Here is a 9,789-nt window from a genome sequence, read left to right on the forward strand (position 1 = left end):
GAAAAAAAAAAAAAAAAAAAAAAAAAAAAAAAAAAAGCAGGGGTTGCAATCCTAGTCTCTGATAAAACAGGCTTTAAACCAACAAAGGTCAGAAGAGACAAAGAAGGGCATTACATAATGGTTAAAGGATCAATGCATCAATAACAGCTAACTATCCCAAATATATATGCAACCAATACAGGGGCGCCCAGATACATAAAGCAAGTTCTTAATGACTTACAAAGAGACTTACACTCCCACACAATAGTTGTCAAAGACTTTAACACTCCACTGTCAATATTAGACACATAATGAGACAGAAAATTAACAAGCATATCCAGGATGTGAAAGCAGATCTGGACCAAGAGGACCTAATAGACATCTACAGAACTCTCCCCCCAAGTCCACAAAATATACATTCTTCACAGCACCACATCACACTTAGTCTAAAATTGACCACATAATTGAAAGTAAATCACTCCTCAGCAAATGCAAAAGAACAGAAATTATAACAAACAGTCTCTCAGACCATAGTGCAATCAAATTAGAACTTAAGATTAAGAAACACACTCCAAACCACACAACTACATGGAAACTGAACAACATGCTCCTGAATGACAATTGGATAAACAGTGAAATGATCACAGAAATAAAGATGTTCTTCGAAACCAGTGAGAATGAAGACACAATGTACCAATATCTGGGACACATTGAAAGCAGTCTCTAGAGGGAAATTTATAGCACTAAATGCCCACATGAGACATGAGGAAAGATCAAAAATTGACAACCTATAGTCAAAAGTGAAAGAGCTAGAGTGGCAAGATCAAACAAATTCAAAAGCTAGCAGAAGACAAGAAATAACTAAGATCAGAGCAGAACTGAAGGAGAGAGAGAGAGAGAAAAAAAGCCAAAAATCAATAAATCCATGAGCTGGTTTTTTGAAAAGATCAACAAAATAGACAGACTGCTAGCCAGACTAATAAAAAAAAGAAAAGAGAAGAATCAAATAGATGCAATAAAAAATGATAAAGGGTATATCACCACCAATTCCACAGAAATACAAACTACCATCAGAGATTACTACAAGCAACTTTATGCACATAAACCGGTAAATCTAGACGAAATGGATACATTCCTGGACACTTATACCCTCCCAAGACTAAACCACAAAGAAGTGGAATCCCTGAATAAACCAATAACAAGGTCTGAAGTTGAGGCAGCAATTAATAGTCTATCAACCAAAAAAAAAAATTCCAGGTCCAGATGGGTTCATATACACTTTATTTTTAAAAGAAAATATCTAATTTTATGAATAAATTTGCATTTGAGGAATTCAGCACATATGAGTACTCTGAGACCAAATATGTTTTTCTTTCTTTTTTTTTTTTAATTTTACTTTAAGTTCCAGGATACATGTTCAGAACGTGCAGGTTTGTTACATAAGTATATGTGTGCCAAGGTGGTTTGCTGCCCTTATTTACCTGTCCTCTACGTTCCCTCCCTTTCCCCTCTGCCCCTCAACAGGCCCTGGTGTGTGTTGTTTCCCTCCCTGTATCCATGCGTTCCCAGTGTTCAACTCCCATTTATGAGTGAGAACTTGTGATGTTTGATTTTCTGATCCTGGGTTAGTTTGCTGAGGATCATGGCTTCCAGCTTCATTCATATCCCTGAAAATCACATGATCTCATTCCTTTTTATGGCTGCATACTATTACATAGTGCATATGTACCAAATTTTCTTTATCCAGTCTATCACTGATATGGGCATTTGGGTTGGTTCCATGACCTTGCTATTGTACATAGTGCTGCAATAAACACACGTGTGTTTGCGTCTTTATAGTAGAATGATTTATATTCCTTTGGATAGGATTGCTGGGTCAAATGGCATTTCTGGTTCTAGATCCTTGAGGAATCACCATAATATCTTCCACAAGTGTTGAACTGATTTACATGTCCACCAACAGTGTAACAGCATTTCTACTTCTCCACAGCTCATGAGCATCTATGGTTTCTTGACTATTTAATAATCACCATACTGACTGGCATGAAATGGTATCTCACTGTTGTTTTGATTTGCATTTCACTAATGACCACTGATGTTGAGCTTGTTTTCATATATTTGTTGGCTGCATAAATGTCTTCTTTTGAGAAGTGTCTGTTCATATCCTTTGCCCACTTTTTGATGGGGTTGCTTTTTCCTGTAAATTTGTTTGTGTTCTTTGTAAATTCTAGATATTAGATGTTTGTCAGATGGGTAGATTGCAAAAATTTTCTGCCATTCTGTAGGTTACCTCTTCACTCTGATGATAGTTTCTTTTGCTTTGTAGAAGCTCTTTAGTTTAATTAGATCTCATTTGTCAATTTTGGCTTTTGTAGCAATTGCTTTTGGCATTTTTGTCATGAAATCTTTGTCCATGTCTATGTCTTAAATGGTTTTGCCTAGGTTTTCTTCTAAGGTTTTTATGGTTTGGGGTTTTACATTTAAGTCTTTAATCTATCTTGAGTTAATTTTTGTATAAGGTATAAGGAAGGGGTCCGGTTTCAGTTTTCTGCATATGGCTAGCCAGTTTTCCTAGCACCACTTATTGAATAGGAGATTCTTTCCTCATTGCTTGTTTTTGTCAGGTTTGTTGATGATCAGATGGTAGCAAATGTGTGGTGTTATTTCTGCAGCTGAGACTAAATTTTTATGTCTATTATACTGAGATGCTCTGAAGAGATAAAAGAGCCAATGCCTGATTTCAATCATGTTTATAATCTTATTTACCTTGGCACAGTTAAGAGTTTATTTGTGCCAAATAACTGTTATTTTTGCTTGAACAATAACTTATTTAAATTTTAGTTAGATCTTTATGGTTTTAGGCTCTCTATCTACATATAGAAAATAAGATTACAAATTGCTGGAATTAAAACCATTTGTGACATCCATTCTGTAACAATAAAATGATAGCCAGGAAATAGATTTTTTTCTAAAATACCAACAAAAATGATAAAATACACAATGCTAAACTTAATATAAAATGTGTAAGACATGTGTGAAAATAAGATGTAAAATTTTCATAGAGGAAATCATAGATAAATGCTGAGTTATATGGCCACATTTCTGGCTTAGAACAGTCAACATAGTAAATATGGCAAATCTAAAATAGTTCATATTTACTTTAAATGTAATGCTACTTTAATCAAAATTTTGATAGGATTTTTTGTGAGTTGACTAACTCTAATAGTTCATCTGGGAGAATAAAAAGTGTGAAAGAAATCCAAGATAAAAATGCTAAGGTTATTTAGAAGGTAATTTACCCCAAATAAATTCCAAAATATACTCTAAATGTATAATAAATAATATACTGGCAAAAATGAAAATATATAGACATTCTAGTGAAATGAATAAGAAAATCCAGAAACAGACTAAATATGTAAGAAATTCAGTATATACTAAAGGTAATATTTCATATCAATGGGGATTATTCAATGGATAGTTTTGGGTAACTATCAAAACATTTGGAAATGAGAAATATACCTAGATTACTATATTATATAAATGCTATGGTTTGGCTGTGTCCCCACTCAAAATCTCACCTTTAATTGTAATAATCACCACGTGTCAAGGTGGAACCAGGTGGAGATAACTGAATCATAGGGGTGGTTTCCCCCATACTGTTCTCATGATAGTGAGTTTTCACGAGATCTAATGATTTTATAAGGGGCTTCCTCCTTCACTCAGCTCTCATTCTCTTTCTTGACGCTATGTGAAGAAGGACCTGTTTGCTTCCCCTTCCACCATGACTGTAAGTTTCCTAAGGCCTCCCCAGTCATGTGAATCTGTGAGTCAACTAAGCCTCTTCTCTTTATAAGTTACCCAGCCTTGTGTATGTCTTTATTAGCAGTATGAGAACAGATTAATACAATAATGTACACAAAATAACTGTAGATGTATTAATGATTGAATGTAAAAAAAATTATGTACTTCTAAGCATGACACTAAAACAGAAAATGGAAACAATTTATATCAGTAACTATTCAAAAATTGCATACATACAAAAATGCCATAAATAAAACTCAAAGACAAGACATATTGAGGAAAATATTTGCAATGCATATGACAGACTAAAGGTTAATATTCTTAATATGTCCATCAGTAAGTTAAAAATTAACAGACCAGTAGGTAACAAACAAATGGCTAGAGTACAGTTAATAAAATAAGAATGCAAATGGCCTTAAGTACATAAAAGATGATATTGCCATTTGTAGAGAGAAAAATAAATTTATCTGATATTGATGAATTGCGTATTTTAAACTTGTGAAAAAGTTATGATAACTTAAAATCTACATTGTTATGATATCCAAATTAAAATTTTATTCCTATGTTTGTTCTTGCAGTGATTTGGTTCATATGGATCTTGCCCTCATTTTTATTTGAGGAAGGTTAATATTTTTGGTCTAGATCTTGATTTTGTGCAATAGCATGGACTGAGTTGGGCCATGGGAAATGCAAGAGATGGCTCTGCAAGAAAAAACAGTGTAGAGGAATCCCCCTTTTTAAATGGAAAAGATACTGGATTATTTTGATACCGTCAACTCTCTACTGCTTCCATCACAATGTAAGTGCACCAGGAAGGAAAGAAAGTCTATCTATCATCACTGAATTAGAATGGTCCTTAATTTTTGTATTAGTATTAAGGAAGTGAATTTCTGACAAAGTAATGCACACAATACTTAATATTAGGCAATAATCCACTGATGTTATTTCTTGGTTAAAAAAAAAAAAAGAAGAATGATTTACAGGAAAGGCATTGTAATTAATGATTTTGAAACCAAAAATTCCTGGTTTATAATTCAGGCTCTTTTTCTTATTAGCTTCAAGAGATTGGACATGTTATGTAACTTTTCTGAGACTCATTTTCTCAGGGCAAATAATAATACTTGTCAAGAATTTTTATCCTCTCATCCTTATATGTTGATCCTCTCCTTCTCAACCAGATCCATCTCATAGAATGCTAAAAATTGCTAAAGTATTTTTATTTACATTAAAGTGAGATGAATGAGGTACCTTTCACTGATTATGAAAATGCTCAAAGAAGGCCAGATTTTTTATGTGTCAGAACGATCAAGATCACGAGTTTGGTTTTGGACATATTGAGTGTGTAAGGTACCGTTAAAGTTATGCCAGTGGAGAGAGCAAGTCTGGAGCCCGGAAAAAATTTCCAACTTTTATGTTAACTTTGTCTTTTACAGCCAAAAATCTTGATAGTGTTCTTTACACTTGCTGTCTTCATTATCTCATTTGCAACTACTCTTCAATCTTCCTTCTACCCACTTTATTCCGTTAGAATGACTTGTACAAGCGGATAATCTTACCATTAGCCGGCATGCGGCTAAGTCCAACAGATTCTCAGACCTTGTTTTACTTGATCACTCCTTGTTTTTCTCCTACACTTCCTGCCTGCCACTCCTCCTCTGTTATTTTTGCAGGATTATTCCGCTCTCCCAGATCATTAAAAGTTGGAGTTCTTCAGGGATCCATTTTAAGCTTTTCTCTTACTCTATACCCTTTCCTAGATTGCTTTATCCATCTCTATTGCTTAAATTACTGTCTATATTCAGAAGTCACATAAATTTATATCTACACACCAAATTATCTTCTAAGATTGTAGACTCACAAGTTCAACTGATCTTTCCACTGGGATATCTCAAGAGCACCACTTATTCAATATGTACAAAACAATTTGTATGATCTCACCATCTTCATAATGTTGTCTCCTTCCTGTGATTGTTATCTAAGACGTTATCCTGAAACCTTCCATTGTTTCACCTGCTGTAGTTATCCATCTCAACTCTGGTCAATATTATCTCCTAAATATCTTTCAAATTTATTAATTGTCTCCCTTGCCAGTACCTCTACCCTAGTCCAAGCTACCATCATCTATAACCTGAACAATTCCTTTTTAATTTAAAAAAAATTTTTTTGCAGAAACAGGGTCTTACCCTGTTGCCCAGGCTGGTCTCAAACTTCTCGCCTCAAGCTATCTTCCCAGCTCTGCCTCCAAAAGCATTAAAATTACAGGCCTGGGCCACTGTGCCCAGCCTGAACAATTTCAATAGCCTCTGACCTGTTTCCCAACATTGACTTTGACCTCCCTTTATTCTGTTCTACCATTCTAATTGGAGAAACATTTTCTTAAAATATAAATTTGATCATATCACCACTACTTCACCTCACTCCACTTTTCCATCCAATCCCTTTACTTAAAACTATCAATACATTTCATTATTTTTAGACTAAAAAAAATGCTTAAAAAGAATTACCGGGCATTGCATGGATTCTATACTTCTCCAGTCACATCTTATACCATGCACCACTGTGATTTTTACATTCCAGGCATGTTGGCCTTCTTTTAGTTTCTCTAATGTGTTACGGTCTATCCACCTATAGAACCCCTGCATATGTTTTTCTTTTTCCTACAATACTCCACAACCTGGGTAACTCCTACTCTTTCTTCAGAGCTCACTTTAATATGTGATTCTTTTAGGAAAGCCTTCCTTAATCCCTTGCTGCCCACCAACTTGATCACTTATTAGCTCTCATAGCATGATGTACCTCTACTTCACAGCATTTAACACACTCATTTTACTTTTGTTTTGTCACTCTTGTATTAATGCCTTCCCATGAATCATAAGCTTTCACAAGTACTACCTCTCTGTTCCCAGAACTTCTAACCCCAACAGTTCACATGCCTCAATATGTGGCACAATGTATGTGCTCAATTGATATTAACTCAATTAATGAACAGTTGTGATGATTCAATGAATTAATGAGATACAACAGAAATATAATGTAAGGCACATATATAATTTTAAATTTTCAAATAGGTTGTTCAGAATACTGATGTTCCAGCATTATGCTGCAATTGGAATTTATGAATAATAGATTCCATAAGATTAACAGAATAGTTACTTTCAAATTAGCTTACCACTTTAGTTCATTTTTCACCTTTCTTCATTTTCTCTGCAAAAATATTAAAATTATCAGTTACCTTTCTTTGGGTGAAGAATATAGGATTTATATATTTTTTATCAAGCCTTCCAACTTATATTACAATACCTACTAATTTACAATGCTCTTCAAATGATACATTGTCCTTCCTATAGCCAGATTCCTATAATGAAAGAATGTGTGCATAAAATCATCAGCAAGCTTAAGAGAAGAATCAATCAGGATCAAATTGTTCTGTTTTCTTTTGTTGACTTAATAAAGCCACATGCATTAAGTTAGTTCTTCAACCAAGGACCTACAGGAAATCAGGCAATGGATCAAAAACAAATAGAATGACTTCTGCTTCTGCTCTGGGCTCATATTCTAGAATATGTATGATAAATTATGTTAATGGTTATAACAAATTTTGAAGAAATTCAGTCATAGAACTTGGAAAGAAACCACTGCCGTCAAAATTGCTGAAAAAACTTTGGAAGTAAAAGCCAAGCATAAAATTAAGATGTTTGGAGAATGCCAGCATAGTATTACGAGATATTGAAGACATAAGTACCTATAAGTTACTAGATGTCATGTTTTTTTATTAGGTTAGATTCTTACTATTATATATCTTAGTATATAATATACAATTATATATAATATATAAAAATATAATATATGATATACATTACATGTAAGTTATATCAGATAGTTTATATTTATATATCTTCGAACAGATTAAATGAAACTTGGGATGATTCAGGGAAGAGAAGAAAATCCCAATCAAAAGGATATAAAAATAGATTCCATGAAAAAAGTTAAATAAATTAGTGTGTTTTAGTGATAGAGTGACATAATTATTACAACTTAGTATTTTTAAAAATTGTACAAAAAGACAGTTGAAAATTAAAAATAAAATTGCAAAAATATGTGTTTAAGCTAAAGCAGGAGAGCTTGAATTATCTATTAAATAAAGTACATGACCAGAATTGACTATTAAGGAAAGTGATATAGTTTCTATCTTTTAATACCTTAAACTGTGTCCTGGAGACTTTAGGTATTCAAGCCTGAAGTAAGAAATAGAAACAAACTGTTCTCTTTAAGTAGCTTTGCAACTATAAGGTTGCATAATTTTTCATTAGTGTGAACTAGAGACTATGTCTAGACAGTACTTACCTGTGTGTAAGATATTGCCCTGAAAGAGAGTGTAACTTCCACATCTGTCCTGTGATGTAGAGGAGTGATTTATCTATCAGTGAAGGAAATGAGGGAGGCCCAAAGAAACCATTCCTATGTTCAAAGTGGAAGAGGTTCAGCTACTCAAAAGCCCAGGTCATTTGCCATTAGGGGTAATTCACTAAAGGATAAAACGAATAAACAGTCAGATTAATCACATCTCTAACAGTTTACCTTCAAATTCATGTATATTATTAACAGATAGCTCCCTGGACTGAAAATGTGGGGTTACTTAGAATCGAAATTTCTAGGAATAAATGTTGGCCTCTGCCATCTAGCGGACACCATAAGATTTTTTTCTTTCTAGTATTTCTTATCTACTATTTTGGCTTTGGAAATCAGAAACCAAATTAATACAGGACTTGGCAAATCATTTTCAATACTATATTTCTTTATTTTGCTCAGAACTATACCTTTTCATATTAATCAGTGTTTCATATGTTGGTCACCCCACAGAGGTGAAATGAATCCCCAACCCTCTCAACCCCGACTTTGGTTAAGATGCCAAGATACATTATACATGCCAGGGCACTGTGAAAATATTTATTATTTGCATAATGAGGCTTTCTGGGGAGAGCAAGACAAGCATTCCTGCTGATCCAAAAATAACGAGGTTAGGATGTGGTGGCTCAGGCCTGTAATCTCAGTACTTTGGGAGGCTAAGACAGGAGGCTCTCTTGAGCCGAGGAGTTCGAGACCAGTCTAGGCAACATAGGGAGAACCTGGTTGCATAACAACAACAACAAAAAACTAAAAAAATTAGTAGGGCATGGTGTCAGACACTTGTAGTCACAGCTACTTGGTAGGCTGAGGTAGGAGGATTGCTTGAGCCCAGGAGGTCGAAGCTTCAGTAAGCCATGATTGCACCACTGCACTCCAGCCTGGGTGACAGAGTAAGACTGTCTCAAAACAAAAACAAAAAACAAAAAACAACAAAAAAATGAGTTTTTCTAGTATGTAGGAGATGAGGCTGGAATTAAGGCTCCAGCATACCAGGGAAAGGGAGGAGGGTAGGGCTTGAAAACTATCAGCAATCAAATATCAAAAGTGGAGTCAAACTCTTTATTGCCCTTTGTAAGGGATATTTTGTCCTATTAGACTAAATTTAAGTCTATATAAGGAAAGTGAACTACATAATTTACATTGACTATCCTAATAGACTAAGTGGATTATTCTGCTAGATTATATAAAGACACTATTGCTGATTCTGTGATACCAATATTATGCAATTGCAGAGAAGAAATATTTTTATCCAGGTTTATAACATCTTCTAATGTATGAATACTTAACATACAGAAAATTTCAATTGTAAAGCAGATAAATTAAGAGTAATTGATAACTCACATTACAAAATAATTACATTACAAAATAACCTTTACTTTAGAAAAATAATACCTGACCTTTTTTAAGTAGTAAGATTTTTTAGACCAATGATACTTTGCCTGTATTATAAATTAACAATTTTTGAGTGAGAATATATGATTTAGAAACAAACACAAATGACACACATCTCTGTGAATACATTTATTGCAAGGATCGTTGTATATTTTTAGTTTACTACTTGCACAAACAATGAGGAATATCCCCATTTTTGTATTGCTTCTG

This window comes from Sapajus apella, unplaced genomic scaffold (genome assembly GCF_009761245.1).
Source record: "Sapajus apella isolate SASKATOON/1434 unplaced genomic scaffold, GSC_monkey_1.0 scaffold293, whole genome shotgun sequence".
Classification (NCBI taxonomy): Eukaryota; Metazoa; Chordata; class Mammalia; order Primates; family Cebidae; genus Sapajus; species Sapajus apella.